Source organism: Mesocricetus auratus, unplaced genomic scaffold (genome assembly GCF_017639785.1).
Source record: "Mesocricetus auratus isolate SY011 unplaced genomic scaffold, BCM_Maur_2.0 Super-Scaffold_100006, whole genome shotgun sequence".
Lineage (NCBI taxonomy): Eukaryota > Metazoa > Chordata > Mammalia > Rodentia > Cricetidae > Mesocricetus > Mesocricetus auratus.
In genome coordinates, this window is record NW_024429190.1 from 65,270,364 (window position 1) to 65,287,304 (window position 16,941).

Genomic DNA, 16,941 nt, shown 5'->3' on the forward strand with positions numbered 1-16,941 from the left:
GTAGGAGAGGTAGAGCCAAATTAGAGATAGGAAATCACCTGGGGTAAGCCGTTGGGAGCTATCTTTTCCCTGGCTTCCTTCTGTATTCCTGCCTTTCTGCTTCATGGCCACATAATGTGAACTACTTTGTTCCACCACAGGCTTCCTTCCATGATAGGCTGATATCTGAATCTGTGAGCTAACCTGCTTAGGCTGTTTCATATACTCAGTCTCGGAGACAAGAAAAGTTACTGACACAGAAAACTTGTACCAAAGACCCAGGTCTCACTGTCACTAAATTCAACTTACTACATAAGTTTTAGGCCTTTGGAACAGGTCTGCAAGAAATATTTGGAAATATGGAGAAGTAGGAAGCAAAGGTTCGTGGTGACTTGGAGCATTTAGAAAAGCAGAAATATAGACAGTGAAGACCAGAGCCAAGAGGCTTCAGATGAGAATAGGGACCACACTGAAGACTGAACTAGAACCCATGCCTGCTACATTCTAACAATAGTGAATGAGGCAGGAAGGCTTCTCTCTACAAAGTGTGTCTACATTTCTTCACCAGTCTTAAGAATTTGTGGGAGCATTTCTGGGAACCTACTTTAAAGGTGACAAGCTAATTTAGGGAAGGACATCTCAAAGCAAGAAAGCACCAGATCGGTTGCCACTGGCTGGCTTTCCATGAGAATCCCCAACATAGAGCAGAGAGAAAAGTTTGAAAACCATGCAGTTTCTCTCAAAAAGAAGCACATGTAAAGTTACAGGCAAAGAAAGCACAATAGTTAGAAAGATAAGTGGTATAAAACAAGCTGGAATTGGTATGTCAAAAAAACTGCTTTAAAAAAATAAATAAAAATAAAAGGCCATTCTACCAGGAAAAAAATAGAAGCTGAGTACCTTACATTGGGAATAGACAATATAAAAGATGTCTTAAAGATACCTTGAGAATTTACCACCCACCAAAGATTTTAGGGTATGTAGTAAACTCATTTTAAACACTTTCCCTGGAAAAGAGAGCTCCTCATACAGGGCCACACCAAGAAGTATTTTCGAAGGTTCATTCATCCAGACATCCAGAGCCATGGTCTGCCTAACTGTAAGAACTGGCTGGTGGTTCCGGCATTGCTCACAAAACGTTGTTTTTTTCAGAAAACAGTAAAGGACACAATATTGGAATATGAAGGATGCTGTTTGTCTCCTAAACTTTCTGGGAAAGCAAAATATTGTAGTCTTCACTCTTCACTAAGAGAACTTCTCTTTGCTACACAGACCACTGCAGGGAACAGCAATCGATCAAAATGCAGGCTTGTATAGTTCAGTCGCCCCCCCCCCCGGTAAACTACACAAAACACACCCTTATCTCAGGCTCAGGAACACTGTGGAAGAAGGGGTAGAAAGATTTTAAGAACCAAAGGACCAAGGAGTTGGCTGTGAGGTTTTGTCTCCTACTAATGTCAGAAGTCACACCTAGCCTCACCAATGTCTGCCCAAACTTGAATTAAACAGGGAAACAACAATGAGTAGAAAGGGCCTCAGGTAGCCTCAACCTAAGCAGAGAACTACAGTAGACTAAGGAATGCTGAGAGCAGGGAAGCACATAACAATTGATCATCCAATGCCAAATGAAAATATACATACAAGTAACATTATACAAACTAAGCAGTTTATATTTAGGAGTATGTAAGTATATATATATATACATATATATATATATGAATGCAATAACAATTAATGAATTAAAAGGCCATGAATTTTAAGTACTTTTTTAGACATGGTATTTGGGGACAGATGGGCAAGTTGTTCTGAGATTTTCTTTTCTGGTTATCAGATAAGAATCAGGCTGGTGGAGGGACAAAGGAGGAGGGGTGGGAGAGGGGGCTTGGATTGACATGTGAAACATTCATGTTTCTAATTTAAATTTAAAAATTACAAAAAAGAATCATATATTAGCAATTTGCCTATTTTTCAAAGCAATCTGATAGAAATAAATTAATGACATGTCAAATTATACAACCATTTAAAGGGAATATTTGAAGTTTAATTTTCAGATGGTTTTAGATTCAAGTTGGTATTTTCCCAAAGTCCTTAGCTTCCAACCTCCTTCCTCCTAGTCCAATGTTCAATTAAAATAAGAACCATAAACCTAAAACAATACTGATTTTCTAAAAGATATTGTCCTGATAAGTGTAAGAGAGGAAAGAGGTAAATTTCATTACAAGTTAAATCAGTGGAACAGTTATAATTATATGTATTTTGTTTCACTTTAAAGTGATTACTTCAATTCTCAAAAAACAATACAGCATATTGTTTATAACACACGCTTTATTATGATATTGATTATCAAGCACATACCTAGTGATTCAAGGGCAACCAAGCTCTGTATTCCAAACTACATGGTACTTAGAAGAAAATAATAGAAGGAGAAATTTTATTCAAGAGAAATAGCTGAAGGGAAGCATGCACACTTGCTATGTAAATGAATTTGGGTTATATAATAGTAGCCCAATAGGTGTCAAGGTCAAGCCAAGGCTTTCTGACTCTGATATTAGAGTTCTTTTTATTAATTAATCTTTAAAAGTCATTACACTATTTCTCAGTTACAGGTGAAAATCATCTCTACTTACCATACAAATGTAAATAGCAACTGAACAATGATTCAGAAAGCAGATTGGCAACTACTTAATGTATATTCTTAAAGTTTGGGAGAACTGTAAGTCCTAAGAGTATAAGAAAATGGTTGGGGGTACAATGGGATAGACAAATTTTGTAAATTTCTCTAACATAGACACCTTGAATTTAAAAGCTTAAGAGTATTTTTGTTCCAAAGGAGAAAAGAACTCATACTCTTAGGATGTGGTTTCCAACACTGATCTCTTTATTTACATTCACTTCAGAAAATGGAAAAATATGTATAAATGTAGTTGATAAGACTTCAAAACATTTGGAACCTTTAACCACATATAAATTTTCTAAAACAACAAGAAATTAAACTACAGTTTTCAAAAATGAGTGATGAATATAAAAGCCTTTGTGATAATTTGCGATGGTTGTTAATTCTTATTACTCCCAACAAAAACATAGATAAGAAAGTTTGTAGTGTTTCTAGAATAAGAAAGAACAACTGCTTCAGGATTAAACAGCAATAATCGACAAACACATTATTTTTTGTAGACTCTCCTCCGAACCACAACCAATAGAGGGAAGGTAGGAGGGACATAGAGAAGGCAGGCTTGCTTTATTAGAGGAACACTCCACTAGTTAGTTCTTTATCATCAGACATCCCATCTTAGAGGCACTGAGTGAAGCAAACCACGGAGGTGCTGCACCAAGGTAATGATATGGACAGTTCTAGTTCTTCTAGAACACCATCAACACAGGATAAACTTTCCATGGTTAGTATCTGTTCTTAATCCAGATAAAACTGAGAACATTAATTATCTCAACTCAGACAGTCTTAATTAAAGGTAAAATGGCATAACCAAATGTCCACAAAAGTGTTGGACAAAGAAATCATGGTCAATTAGAAGCTGTTTAAAAATGTCCCCATGAGTTCAGGCTAGAATATTGTCATAGACAACACTCCCCAGAACTCTAATAAGAAGAGAAGTAAAACTCATGAAATAAACTAAGGAATTTAAAAATATATGAAGCCAGGGTGAGGAATAGACCACTGCTGCTAAACACTAGAGAAAATATCATCCTTTTGTAATTGTCTTTGACAGCAAACATAATTAGCTTACTTGATTCGATCTGTTCCAATATGTAGGTAAAGCCTTATTGACATGATCACGATAAAAAGTCTAAAAAAGTTAGAGGAAGAAAATATCACAAAGACGCACATGTAGAGAGGCATACAGGAGAGAAGGAGAGAGCAAGAGCTGTAAAATGAATATTAGCAGTTAAGATTACAAAATGTTTTGCAAGCCATTTGTAGATTTTTTTTACTTTTATTTTTTGTCTATAGGATAAATATCAATGGGAAGCAACAAAAAGTTTTAACTAGAAAACTAGAATAATCAGGTCTGTATTATCTATTACATTATATGTATTAATTGCACAAAATAGTAGGTTTCTCCATGACATTTTCATACATTTATGTATATATGATGTACTTTGATCACATTCCTTGCCTCCACGACAGTCTCTTGTTACTTTCTGCCCCTACCAGTCCTCTTCCTATTCCCAAACAATTTCTCGTATATTTTCTTGTCATTTGTTTCTATCCAAATTTCACACATGAGTGAAAACTTCTTATTTGTCTTTCTGAATCTGACTTGCTTCATGTGATAATCTCTAATTCCACCATTTCCTACTAATGAAATAAGTTCATTCTTCTTTGTTATTGTTTTTTTGGTTATTTTTAAAGAGAAAAAGAGCACAAGGTTATGTGCATAGGGAGGTGGGGGATCAGGGAAGAAATGGGGAAGGAGAAAAAGTTGATCAAAATCTATTTCATGAAAAAATATTTCTACAAAAGAAACCTATATGTGTTTAAATTTCACAACTGCATTTGTAACTCAACCCCAGGAGAAAATATCACTTTGTTCTTAAATTGTCTTTTTTTTAAATCAATAGGCAGTTGGCTTAAAGTCACCCTCTTATTGTCAAGCACCTATCAGATGCATTTTCTGGTTTCCTTCACGAAGGTGACAGAAGAACATGACGAAGACTTTTATCCTACGAGGACTTATTTTGGCCTTTGTCATTTGCTTCCAGGTAAGCTCCCAGGCTCTTGAAAAGTCACAAAAACTGCCTAAAAACAAAGGCTATGTAAAATTGGGATTGGGTTAGACGTGGGATTAGGGAATTGTGCTTTGAAGCCAAGATAGACAGACACAAAATATAAAAGGAACAAAATGTATTTTTCTTCCAACATTCATGGGACTAAGTTTATTTGACTCACCCGATTGCATCCACCTGCAATCCAAGGCAGTGAGAGAATTACAAGTTTGAGGATAGCCTGGGCTATCAAGTGTGACCCTGTCCCAGAATGCCTGAATAAATAAATAAACCATTACCTGAAATTTGGAGGAGCCAAATAAAAGGAGTTGTAGAAAGAAATTAAGAGCGATAGAAAAGCAGATTATTATGTGAGAATAATAAGGTATGAGGAAAAACTCCAAATAAACATAGGGGATATGCAAATACATTTACAAAATAATAGTAAGAAGGCTCCCTTTTCCCTAATGCCCACCCCTATCCCTGAGTGAGCAGGCCCTGCTACTTAGTGGTCATAGCCACCGGTCATCTCCTGATGAAGAAAGTTCCCTTCTGAAGTGAAAAATCAGAGGTGAGGTTTCCCAGCTCCAACCTGAGCGCAGTATCGGAACCTGTTGTTTGTATCCTTGTGATCAAAAGCAACAAAAGACTTTCCCATTTAAGATAAAGTGATTTAAGACAAGTAAGACAGTCCCTTCAAACAATGTCTACACTTGACCCTCGACAAGAAGCAACGACGATTAAAGTCTAAACAATTATAAAATCACACCTTTGTTGGAATCATCTGGAACATGGGTTGTAAAACTAGATTTTGATAAGCTTTCTGAGTGAAACTGTTATTTCAATTTTGACTTTTTGTTTATCTCTTGTTCTTTCATGCAGTTAAAAGAAAACTTTCTGTACCGCTGGTTTAATTATGAAATAATCATTTGATCCTTATGTTTCCCTTTGGTCAGAAGATGTATTTCCACCATTTTTAGAATTATAGTTGATCTTTACAAGTTGTCATTTTGCTCAACTAGAATTTCCTCTTTTTTGCCACCATGTTAATGTCTTCATATATTGTTTTCCATAGCAACAAATACCCCAAATAAATATGTTATGGGAAACAGAACTTGACAGGATATTTGTGTTTGGGTTTTTTCTTTTTAAGTATTTTTTCTCATATAGTGTACTCTGATTAAAGTTTCCCCTCTGTCTATTCCTCCTAACAGGCCATTATGAGATAAGAACCTGAAAGATGACATCAAGTTCCTTCTTTATTTGTAGGAATGCAGTCTACTCCTAAAAGCAGTTTATTTCCCCGGTCAGAATTCCTTGGAGAAAATTCAGTTTTTGTTTGCAAGTCGTTATCAACTGGAGACAGCTTATGGCTTGGGGATAAGGGTCTGTGTCTTCTTTCAGCTCTAGGACCATGCTGGTGCAGATTCATGCTGGCCCCCTGCTCATGCTGCCTCAGTCTCTGTGAGTTCATATATATGTCAATCCTTTTGTGTAGAGAGGGCCTTGTTTCCTTGATTTCCTCCATCTACTCTGTCTTTCATACTCTTTTCACCTCCTCGTCTGCAGGAATCACTGAGCCCTGAGAGGAGGGAGTTGATGGAAACATCCTGTTTAAGGCTGATTGACCCAAAGTCTGTCACTCTCTGCATAGCATCTGTCTGTGGGCCCCTGTATTTGTTCCCATCTGCTGCCTGAGGAAGCTTCTTTGATGATGGGTGAGCAAGGAACTGATCTATGAATATAGAATAAAGTTACCAGAAATAATTTTACTGCTATGATCTTTTAGACAAACAGTAGTATTTGGATTTTCTCTAGTTCCCTGGGCCATGTAGTCTCAGATTTTTGATTACCCCAGCAGTGTTGTGTATGGATTCCATCTCATAAGGAGTGGGCCTGAAGTCAAATCAGTTATTGGTTGGTTGCTCCCACAATCTTTGTACCAGCATCATGCTAACATATCATGCTGGGAAGACACCATTATAGACTGGAAACATTTGGTTCTGGCTTGGTGTTTCTGTTTCTCACTTGGTACCATGTGGAATATCTTTCTGTACCAATGATAATAGATCATAGGGGTGAAGGCTCTGTGTAGGCACCTGCTCATCTTCCCCATGGCCAATGAGTTGTGTAGCTGTTGTCTTTATCAAAGAGGCTTTACCAGCTGTTTGTGGAGAACGACACTGGGGTTACCACATTACTATATTTGTCTTTCTGGATCTGGTATACCTCACTCAGGATGATTTTGTTCAACTCCATCCACTTACTTATGAATTTCATGATCTCATTTTTTAATGGCTAAGTTAGACCTCACTGTGTAAACATACTTCAGCTGCTTTACAGATTCTTCTGTTGAGGGACATCTAGGTTGTTTCTAACTTCTGGCAATTATTAATAGAACATCAGTGAACACGGTCTTTGTGGGAGGATGAAGCACCCTTTGGGAATATGCCCAAAAGTGGTTTAGCTTGCTGTTGAAGTAGATCAATTGCCATCTTCTTGAGGAATTGCCACATTGATTTCCATAGTGACTGTACAAGTTTTGAGTCTCACCAGCAATGGAGCAATGTTCCCTTTACTCCATATCCTCCTCAACATGAGCTGTCATTTGTTTTATTGGTCTTAGCTATTCCTATGTGTGTAAGATGAAAGCTCAAAGTTATTTGATTTGCATTTCCCTGATGGCTAAGGAAGTTGAACATTTAAGTATTTATTAACCATTTTTTGTTTTCTCTTTTGAAAATTCTCTTTTTAAATCTGTACCTAATTTTTCAATTGAGTTATTTGCTTTCTTGATATCTAGGGTATTTTGTTGTTGCTATGTATATATTTTGTGTACTAGCTTTTATAGGTTGTGTAGTTGATAAAGCCATTTTCCCATTCTGTAGATTGATGCTTTGCCTTATCAACCATGTCCTTTGCTGCACGGAAGCTTTTCTGTTTCACAAGATCCCATTTATTAATTGTTGGTCATAGTGCCTGTGCCAACTGTTCTGTTCAGAAAGTATTTTCTTGTGTCAAGAATTATAGGCTATTCCTCATCTTTTTTTCTATTACAGTCAGCATATTTGGTTTATGTTGAGATCTTTGATATATTTAGAGTTGAATTTTGTGCAGGGTGTGAAGTATGGATCTATTTGTATTATTCTACATGCAGCCATCCAGTTTGACCAGTATCATTTGTTAAAGGCACTGTCTTTTTTCCAGTATGTATTTCTGGCTTTTTTGCCAAAGCTCAGGTGTCTATATGTCTGTGGGTTTGTCTGGGGATTCAGTTTGACTCCATTGATCACCATGTCTGTTTTTGTGCCAATACCATGTGGTTTTTATTACTATAGCACTGTAGTAAAATTTCAGGTCAGGCATAGTGATACCTCCAGTAGCCCTTTTATTGTTCCGTCTACCTGCCTTACTGACTTAACTTGTGTCTCTGGCAAGTTTGCCTTGAAGGTTCCAGGTAATGCCTGGTGGAACTGGAAGATGAGAGAATGCAATGAGAGTGGAGAAGGAAGTGTGGAGATCTGTGTGGACCAGTCAGATGTAGGTGGAGAGAAAGCAGAAGCTACAGGGTGTGTCTGCTACAGAGTTGGAGAAGGGACTGGGGGAGGTTGATTTGGAAGAAAGGAATGAGACATGAAGATCTGCGGTTATCCTACCTGCTTCCCAGGAAAAAGTGTTCATGTTTCTTTCTAGTGTGTGAATACATGCATCTGCTTATTAGGGCAGAAGAATGAAGAGCTTTGGTCATTTTGACCTCCTGGGTTAAAGATATCTACCCCTTATTTTCTGTACCATATGTAAAGGCAGGAACCTCCCTGCACAGGCCAGGTCTTGAGGTCAAGAAGGCAGCTTTACAGGCTGAATAGTTGTCTGTGAACTCATGTCACATTTAAATTCCCATCATGTTTCTGAGAGCAGCCAGCTTAGCTTAGCAGGTATGCAGTTGAATGGTATCTACTCAGACACAATAGCTGGAGAGAAAACAGAATACTAACAGATAATTTCTTGTGTTGTGACCTGCATACATTGATCATGGAAACCTGACTGAGACAATGTGGTCATGAAGAAATTACAAACACTTAAGACACGACAGAAAACGTACAGGAAAGCTGTTTTTGCGTGGACTGATGCTCCCTCTGAGAGAAAGCACCTACTATACAACCTAGAGACTTAGCAAGTTTTTTATATACAGCATAAGAGGAAGGGTTAGCTGATCTCTGTGACAGACTATAGAGGAGCAGTTTTAACCTGTAAAAATTCTGAAGGAGCAATCTGTGGTTGATAGTTACTGGACCAGAGGAAGAGTTTGCCATTTCCATAGATATGAATTATTGTGAGATTTGACACAATTTTACCCATGTCAACAATTCAAATTCTTTCCAGGCTTCATCTGCTCCTCATAGGACTGTATACTGAGTTCCACCTTGCTTCTGCTTCTACCTTACTAAAGATTCTAGCAGTAGCATTTCTGCCAAAGTTCTCTATAAGGTGAGGCTAGAGCAAGTTTCATGAAAAGTGTCAGGAACAACACGGAATTGGCTAACCACCACCAATTCATTTTTATTCACTGTGTAGAAACTAGTATCCAAGGAAAATCTTTGTTTAGTACTGTGGCAACATAGGGAAGGATAAAAACTGAGATCATTATTCTAACACTTCTAATTTCAAGTTTGTTCATTTCTGTGAATCACTCAAATGTGTCTAGCTTGTCTTGGAAGTTTTAATAAAGATTTTCTGTGCTATTGGTATCTGCTGTTTGAACTTTACAAGAAGACTGGGTGAGCAGTAAAGCCTGGCATGCCCTGTTCTATCATGTTGCTTCATGTGTAGCATTCATTATATTTCAGATCATTCCAAAGTTAAGAAGCCATAGTTCCTCCTAAACATAAGAATAGAACAATTCCAAGAATTAAAATACAGAAATAATTGACTCATTGTCTTATTTGATAATGTCTTCTCTTTGCCTATAGTTCAGTGAGAGTAAGAAGTCATGGCAGCAGATACTAGAAAAGACAATCAACCTTGGATCCGAGGTAGAAAAGGAAATCAACAGTCAATTGGCCCAAAGCTCCACCTCCAAGACTTCACAAAGCAGATTACCAGCTACACGGTTCCGTAAACAACGTTCATCATTTGCTCATGACTCTGCCTCACCTACCAACAGATTTTCCCATAAGGCTTCATCACCACTCTTCAATGCTCAAAACTCAAACACCGCCTTTTCTAAGGTTGGTACATTGATTAACAAAGGAGTCAATGAGTTGTCTTCAAGCTTTAGGGATTTAAGTATAAAGAAAGGATCTGGCCAGTCTAGAGCTGCTAACAGACAGTTTTATCAACCTATGTTTAGATCAGCTACTCAAATATCTGTACCTGGAAAGAAACCTTTAGAAACCTTGAAAAGAACCTTGTCTAAGCCACCCAAAAATCAGCCATCTGAGCCCCAACAGAAAAGATCAAAACTAAAGGAAAAATTTGCACATGCTAGAAAGGGTATTAAAAAACATCCCACAAAAAATAAATCTGTAATATCACCTAAAAGAAGGCAGATTCTATCTCCAGCGCAACAGAGATCTGAGTCCAGAAAGGAAAAACTAAAGCAAAACAAAAGGCAGAGAGCTGCTATCAGGGATATGAAAAGATATCTTACGAAGATTCAATCTAAACTGTCACTTCTAAAAAGGCAAATTTCATTTACAATAAATAACAGGTTAGGCAAATCCAAAACCAGATACACCAAACACATGAAAAACCAACTCAAAACCCTTGAAGAAACAAAAAGACTACTTTCCTTAGCAGAGAAAATGCTCAATATATCTATATGGGGACAACCAACACCTGCTAAAAAATGGTTAACATCACCTGCACCAAAGACTTCTAGAACCAGTGCAAGTGCCACTCCCACAGAGAGAACAAACACAACCCCAGTGATTGCCACTACCTCCTTAATGTCATCAGCCACTAACTCAATTGTCTCTAGTCTCGCAACTTCCGTGGCCACAGTAGCCAAGACCACAAACCATTCAGCCTCTGCCCCCACCAGTGCATATGATTCTACCACAGAGGACATGGACACTGAAGCAAGCACCAAAGACAATGCCACCATCAGTACCATTCAGTCTGCCTCTACAACTCCAACAAGCGCAAGCCCCACATCACTAGTCACCACTGCCTCCACAGCTACAATCACCACCTCTGTACTTACTAGAGCCAAAACTGAAGTGCATGCTTCTGTCACTACAGAAATACCTGTAACTTCTACCTCTATATCTGTTGGTTCTGCCACAACTGCATCACAAGGCACAACTGTATCAAGTTCTAATAGTAGTGCATCCATCACTGGTACAACTGTTTCAAATGCTACTCTCGCATCAGTGGCTACAGCTGTCGCTCAAACAGAAAATAACAAAAACAAAGAAGCTACAACCCAGGTGGGTGTGAGAAACACTGGATCAGCAACTGGTACAACTCCTGTAGCTCTCACCATGATGCCAGTCAGTGGTGTTACAACTACGAATGATTCCACAATCGCAAAGGCAAATTCCACATCCATGGTTACTACCACAGCTGCCAGACCCACAACCACAACACCTCTGAGAACTGTTGTTACAACCAACGTGACTGTCACTTCTCAGAGAGACACAAGAACTGCTGCTGGTACACCCCTTGCAGGTGCTGCCACTTCAGGCTCTGTGACTCCCTCATCCACTGTTGTACATAGTACCTTGACCACCATGGGTAAAAATTCTACCCAGGCTTCTGGAGCTGTAACTCCACAGGAGGTGTCCCTGGAAACCAGAAGAGAATGAGATTTTTGTATATGTCATGCTTCCAGCCAAAGATGCCATAGCTTCACTCACTGATGCCCCAACTTCTCCAGCTGATTCTACGATCTTAGAAATAGGCATCACATCCATGACTATCAACAAAACAGTGTAACTACTAGGCACTATACCTGTGGCTACTTAATTTACAACCGCAATCCTGAAAGCAGCCACCACTGCTCCTGCAGCCTCCACATCTTTGGTCAAGATGTCACAGTTACTGTCAGAGCCAGTGTGCCCGTTTCCCCACCACAAGTCCAGTTACTCCATTACTGAAATGATTCTTCACCTGCTGAAACCACATCTCCAAGGGAATGAACAGAAACTCTAGTCATTGCAAACACAACCTCAGCTTAAAAACTCAGCTACTAACAGCATAGCCCACCTCTGCTACTGAAACTACAGATAAAAATTCTACAAGGGGCATTAAACCTGCCTCATGGTAAAACCAATGCAGATGCTTTTCTCTAACTTCTCAGCAAGTGTAAGTTGTCTCATGCAAAGAGAATAGATGAAGAAATTCAGTAATGTTCTATGTGTCCCCAAGCACCTTGAATAGATCACTTCCAGTTACCTCTAATCAGATAACATTTTGACTTTGTGTCTGATAAAGATTGATTTCTCTGATTTCATATATCAAGATGTAGAGGTATAGGGTATGCTTGATTGCAGAACATGTGGTGATAAAACAAAGACTAGAATTCACAAGACTTAACACTTAAGTCAACTTTCAGGATTTAAGAAAGATGCTCCCAGAAATGGCTAAATAGATTGTTAAAATATAAATCACTTGGTTTCTTATCAAAATAATGACTACTGAGCTCTAGCTACCATTTCGGGAATTAAACTTTGAGGGCTGAGGAGATGGATCTGCAAAGGAAAACATTGAAAAGATAAAAACAAACAAACAAACAAAAACTATTAGCAGATCTAAGGCTAGTTCAAAAGAATATTGAAGTAAGATATATTTGCAAGTTTTATTTAAGGCTTTGTAGTTGTTATTACTATATGGATGAAGGCATTCAAGATAGCAGTCATAATGGGCATGGCTTTTGGTGTAGTGAAATGGAGGTGACATGCTTTATTCTAAATATAAAACATGATACAGAATGATTTACTCTAACAGAATTATCTGCTTCCAGGAAGACAGGGGTTTCTGGGGAGTACACAGAAGAGAAAAGATAATTAATAGAGGAAATATAAAATAGCAATTCTGAAACACATAATGGTTATGGTACTATGAACAAATCTGATCATTTTAATGTCCTGATATTTCTCTGTATTAAACTCTCACGCTAATATTTGTCAATATTGCTTCAAGACCTCTTGCCAACTCTCTCCAGAAGTGAAACCATTCTAGAAATCATGCTCCCTTCATTCTCTTACTTCCTAAATGTGTTCACTTCAACGTCTTCAGCTTTTGTTCAATAAATCATTGAAAAATGTTTCTTTGATTACATTAACGTGTGTTGTGTGTATGTGTGTAGGAGAGAGAAAGAGAGAGACAGAGTGTGTGTACACTAGTATACCCCACAATACAGGAATACAGGAGAGGTCAAAAGGTTAGAGGACCCTTTTTACCATGTAAGACTTCTTCGTAAGCCTTTCACCTGTAGCTTTCTTCCAACTCCCAACTCCCCTGACAATTCAGAAGCTTTAGCAAATAGATACTCCAGCTTCATAGGACACCTCCCTTTCCTTATCCTTTTGTTGTCCAAGATAGAGAAGCCACACTTCCCTACACAGGAGGCAAGCAAGGGACACAGTGGACTTCATGTATCCAGTAACTAAGGATCACTGTGCCCAGGTTAATAATTGCTTTTCATGGCTCATGTCCTTTCCTCCTTAGACATCTTTAATAATAACAGACCAAGTACAAGGCTCTGCAATTAGCAAGGAGAGTTCACCCAAGGCTCCTGGGACATGGACTAGAGTCTTCCCCTGCAAAGCACTGAGTTACAAACACTGATTAACAAGGGCAGGGGTGAGAACTGAGAGAATGTATGGAAGGGTAGGGCCTTAGAGGACCTTGATGAACAATTTCAGACAGCACCAATCTCAAATGTCACTGCCACATTCATCATAATGGGCATAGAATCCCAGAGAGAACAAACACAGAAGCAATATGAGGTAGTGAAGCAGGGTGTGGGAAGTTGAGTACCCTGTAGAGCTACTGTTGTTTTGAGAGAAAGTGTGGGACTCTTTAGTACTGGTGTCAAATCTCACATCTCAAGCTCTGAACTTCCAGAGTAGCTGAGTCTTGGGAATATGTATTTGACCCACTGACCCCTAAATCTTTGATGGTCTGACTTTGAGAATGGTGGAAAAAGCCATTGTCTCCTAGGGAGGAAGTATTTCCTAGCCTCTTGCCTCACCAAATAGCCTTCTATAAGAGGATGGGGACCAGGGAGGGAGCCCATCTGCACCATGCAATGCCAGAGCACCTGGGCCATCTGACATCCACTCAGCTCCAATTACTTCAAATCTCAGAGCTTTCCCCAAATCATCATCTTTATCCTTATTTTATTTTGTTGCTTCTCTTTCAATTATTTCATTTTGACTTTAATATTATTTCCTTTTTTAAAAAATATTTTTCTTTTCACCAAGCATCATGTTATAGTGATTTTAAAAATTTCAAGATTAATATAATTATAGCATTCCCCCTTTGCTTTCTTCCCTAAATTCTATATATGTCTCCTTGTTTTCATTAAAATTTATCATTTCTTTTTTCACTAATTGTTATTGTATGCATATACATATATATACATACAAACAAGTATATATACATACATATTTCTAAATATAACTTGCTCAGTCCTTATAACGTTACTTGTATATTTTCGGGGCTCATCATTTGGCACTGAACAACCAACTAGTGTGTGCTCTTCCCTGGGGAGACCCATCTCTCCCACTCCCATCTTTCCTCAGTTACTTGTAGTTCTTTGTGCAGGGTTGAGGCCTCAAGGGATTTTCTCCATCCAGTTTGGCATTTCCATTGGTGTCTTACTTGTTCAGCTTGTGTTTGGGTAGGCATGCTGAAGTTATGGATATAGCTCCTGCCATTACTTGGAGACAAACTCTTAAAGAAAACTTCTGAATCCTCTTGCCCTTACTATCTCTCTTACTCCTCCCCCACAATGTTCCCTGACTACTGAAGAGATTAAAAATTGTCCAAGCCAATTTAGGCAATTATATGCATATATTTGCATGCATAACATATGTAGCCCTCCATAATCATGGAGGTTCTAATTAGGCAGTCAGCTTCATATAATCTTTAACAGGGGCATAACTATTTTTATGGAAATTGATTTCACACTATTAACAATTGTTTGCTCAGTCTTTGTCAAAGGCACTAGTGGAAATACAATAGGAGAAAATGTAAAACTCATTTTCAAAGAACTGACAGTTTATTATGGGAGCAAAGGAATACATATGTGTCAGTATTCCCTCATTTATTCAAGCATTAATTGAGGGTTCAATGATTTTTCACCTCCAGGAGTAGAGTAATGAAGCTGGGAGAAAAATGGGCAGAATCTAAGCATTACATTAAACAGTCAAAAGTTTCAGCAAAGGATATAAATCACTTACTGGAAATGTTCTTGGATAAGTTTTAAGAGTTAAGTTAAGGAGAACTTTCCAGCTATAATAAAGGGAATGAAAAATTTCATAAATATACAATTTTAAGATGCTATTGAGGCAATGCCTGATTCTACATTTTCCCCTAGCATCTTTATCTTCAGACTGAGAGTGAGACTGGCAGAAAGCTTGAAAAAGCCCCAGGCACTCTAGCTCAAATAAAATTTCTCCTTTCAATGTCGCTATAGTCACAATAGAGTCTAAGACACGTAGACAAGACACTGTTATTAGGTCTTGACATATGAGGTGCATCCAGGTACTAAGATTTCCACCTAATCCTACCCCCAAACTCAACATCAGTATCTCACTAACTTCCACCAACCTAACAGCTAAGGATCCACCAAACAGCATCTGAGAACACAGGAAAAAAATGCTCCCACTTTTCTCAATCCTACCTACGTGATGATCCCACCACTATCTCTAAAATTGCCTTGACTTAATATGTTATTTTTGTTCTACAGCTGTAAAAAATAAATTCATGAAACTGCTGCATTGTTAAAGCATGATCTTTGGGGCAGCCTGAATCTGCATTTCGAGGCTGTGGTCATTGCTGTTTGCATCCAGAATAAACTATCTCTTATGTGAAAGTTGTACTTCCCTCACCCATAATAGGCATTTTCACCCATGAAATGTATACTGTCGACAAGTTTAGAGTTTTATTACATTTGGTGAAAATCCCTTTGAGTTAAAAAAGACCGTCCTGCTCGGTTTCCTAATGTATACCTCCTCTTTCAACATAATCCTTTGATGAAAGGGTGAAAATGTGCTTGTAATCTCCACAGACAAAAGGGAAAACAAATTCTGGAAACTGAGTATTATTATCAACTGAAAAAAAATAAGTGAACTATTCACCTTGATGACGAACACAATGCATTAAGACTTCTTAGACTACTAAAAAAGACAGAGAGAAAGAAAGAGAATTTCACCACGAAGTTTCTTGCTATACAAAGCTTTGGTTTCATTGTCCCAGATTCAAATTTTAAAACCAATAGGCGGCAATCTTAGCTGTGTTAGATCTTAAAAGACAAGTGGTGCCAGCTAAAGATTCTGCATCTGAGGCTATCGGCTTTTTGAAATGAAAAACCTGTACATATAATCTCTAAATCAGTTTTCCATCCTACGACATTTTACTACCCACTGAACTTCCAAACAATTGCCTTAAGTCCCTTGAAGAGCAATACTGATGTCACTGCAATGGGACCTTCAAACTCTGTCTCATTTGTCCTACTCAGGGTATGTTGCCTTTGACTGAAAGTTAATTATAATGTTCACAGATCCTTTGTACACCAATACTTTGTCTGATTAAAAATGCAATCCAGTCTTGAACATAACTGTGGGGATTTGGTACCTGTTCAAATGTGTAATAAAAACATAGGGAACCTTGAGAAAACTTCCCCCAAAAGATTGGTAAGGAGGTCAAATTTGCTTGTTTTTCTATAAGACCTTTCTGACATCATCAATATGGGATTTTATTAGCGAATTATATGAATATATATGTGAGTAAAAAATGTATGATTGCAGATATGGAAATTTCAGGATGCCCAAAATGGGAAAAGATGTGACCACCCAGAAAATTCAGGCCTAAGAGCTATCTTGTCTGGTAACATACTGTTATAGCCAATCCCCTGAAGAAAAGTAGCTGAAATTCAATAGATGTTTGGATTCAGGTTTTAACTGAGGTTTTATAACACATATCAATAAGTTTGATGTTTGAGATTGTTATGTTATTTACATACTAAAAGAGAAAAGGTATGCTGCTATAAGGTATTTTTAAAATTTC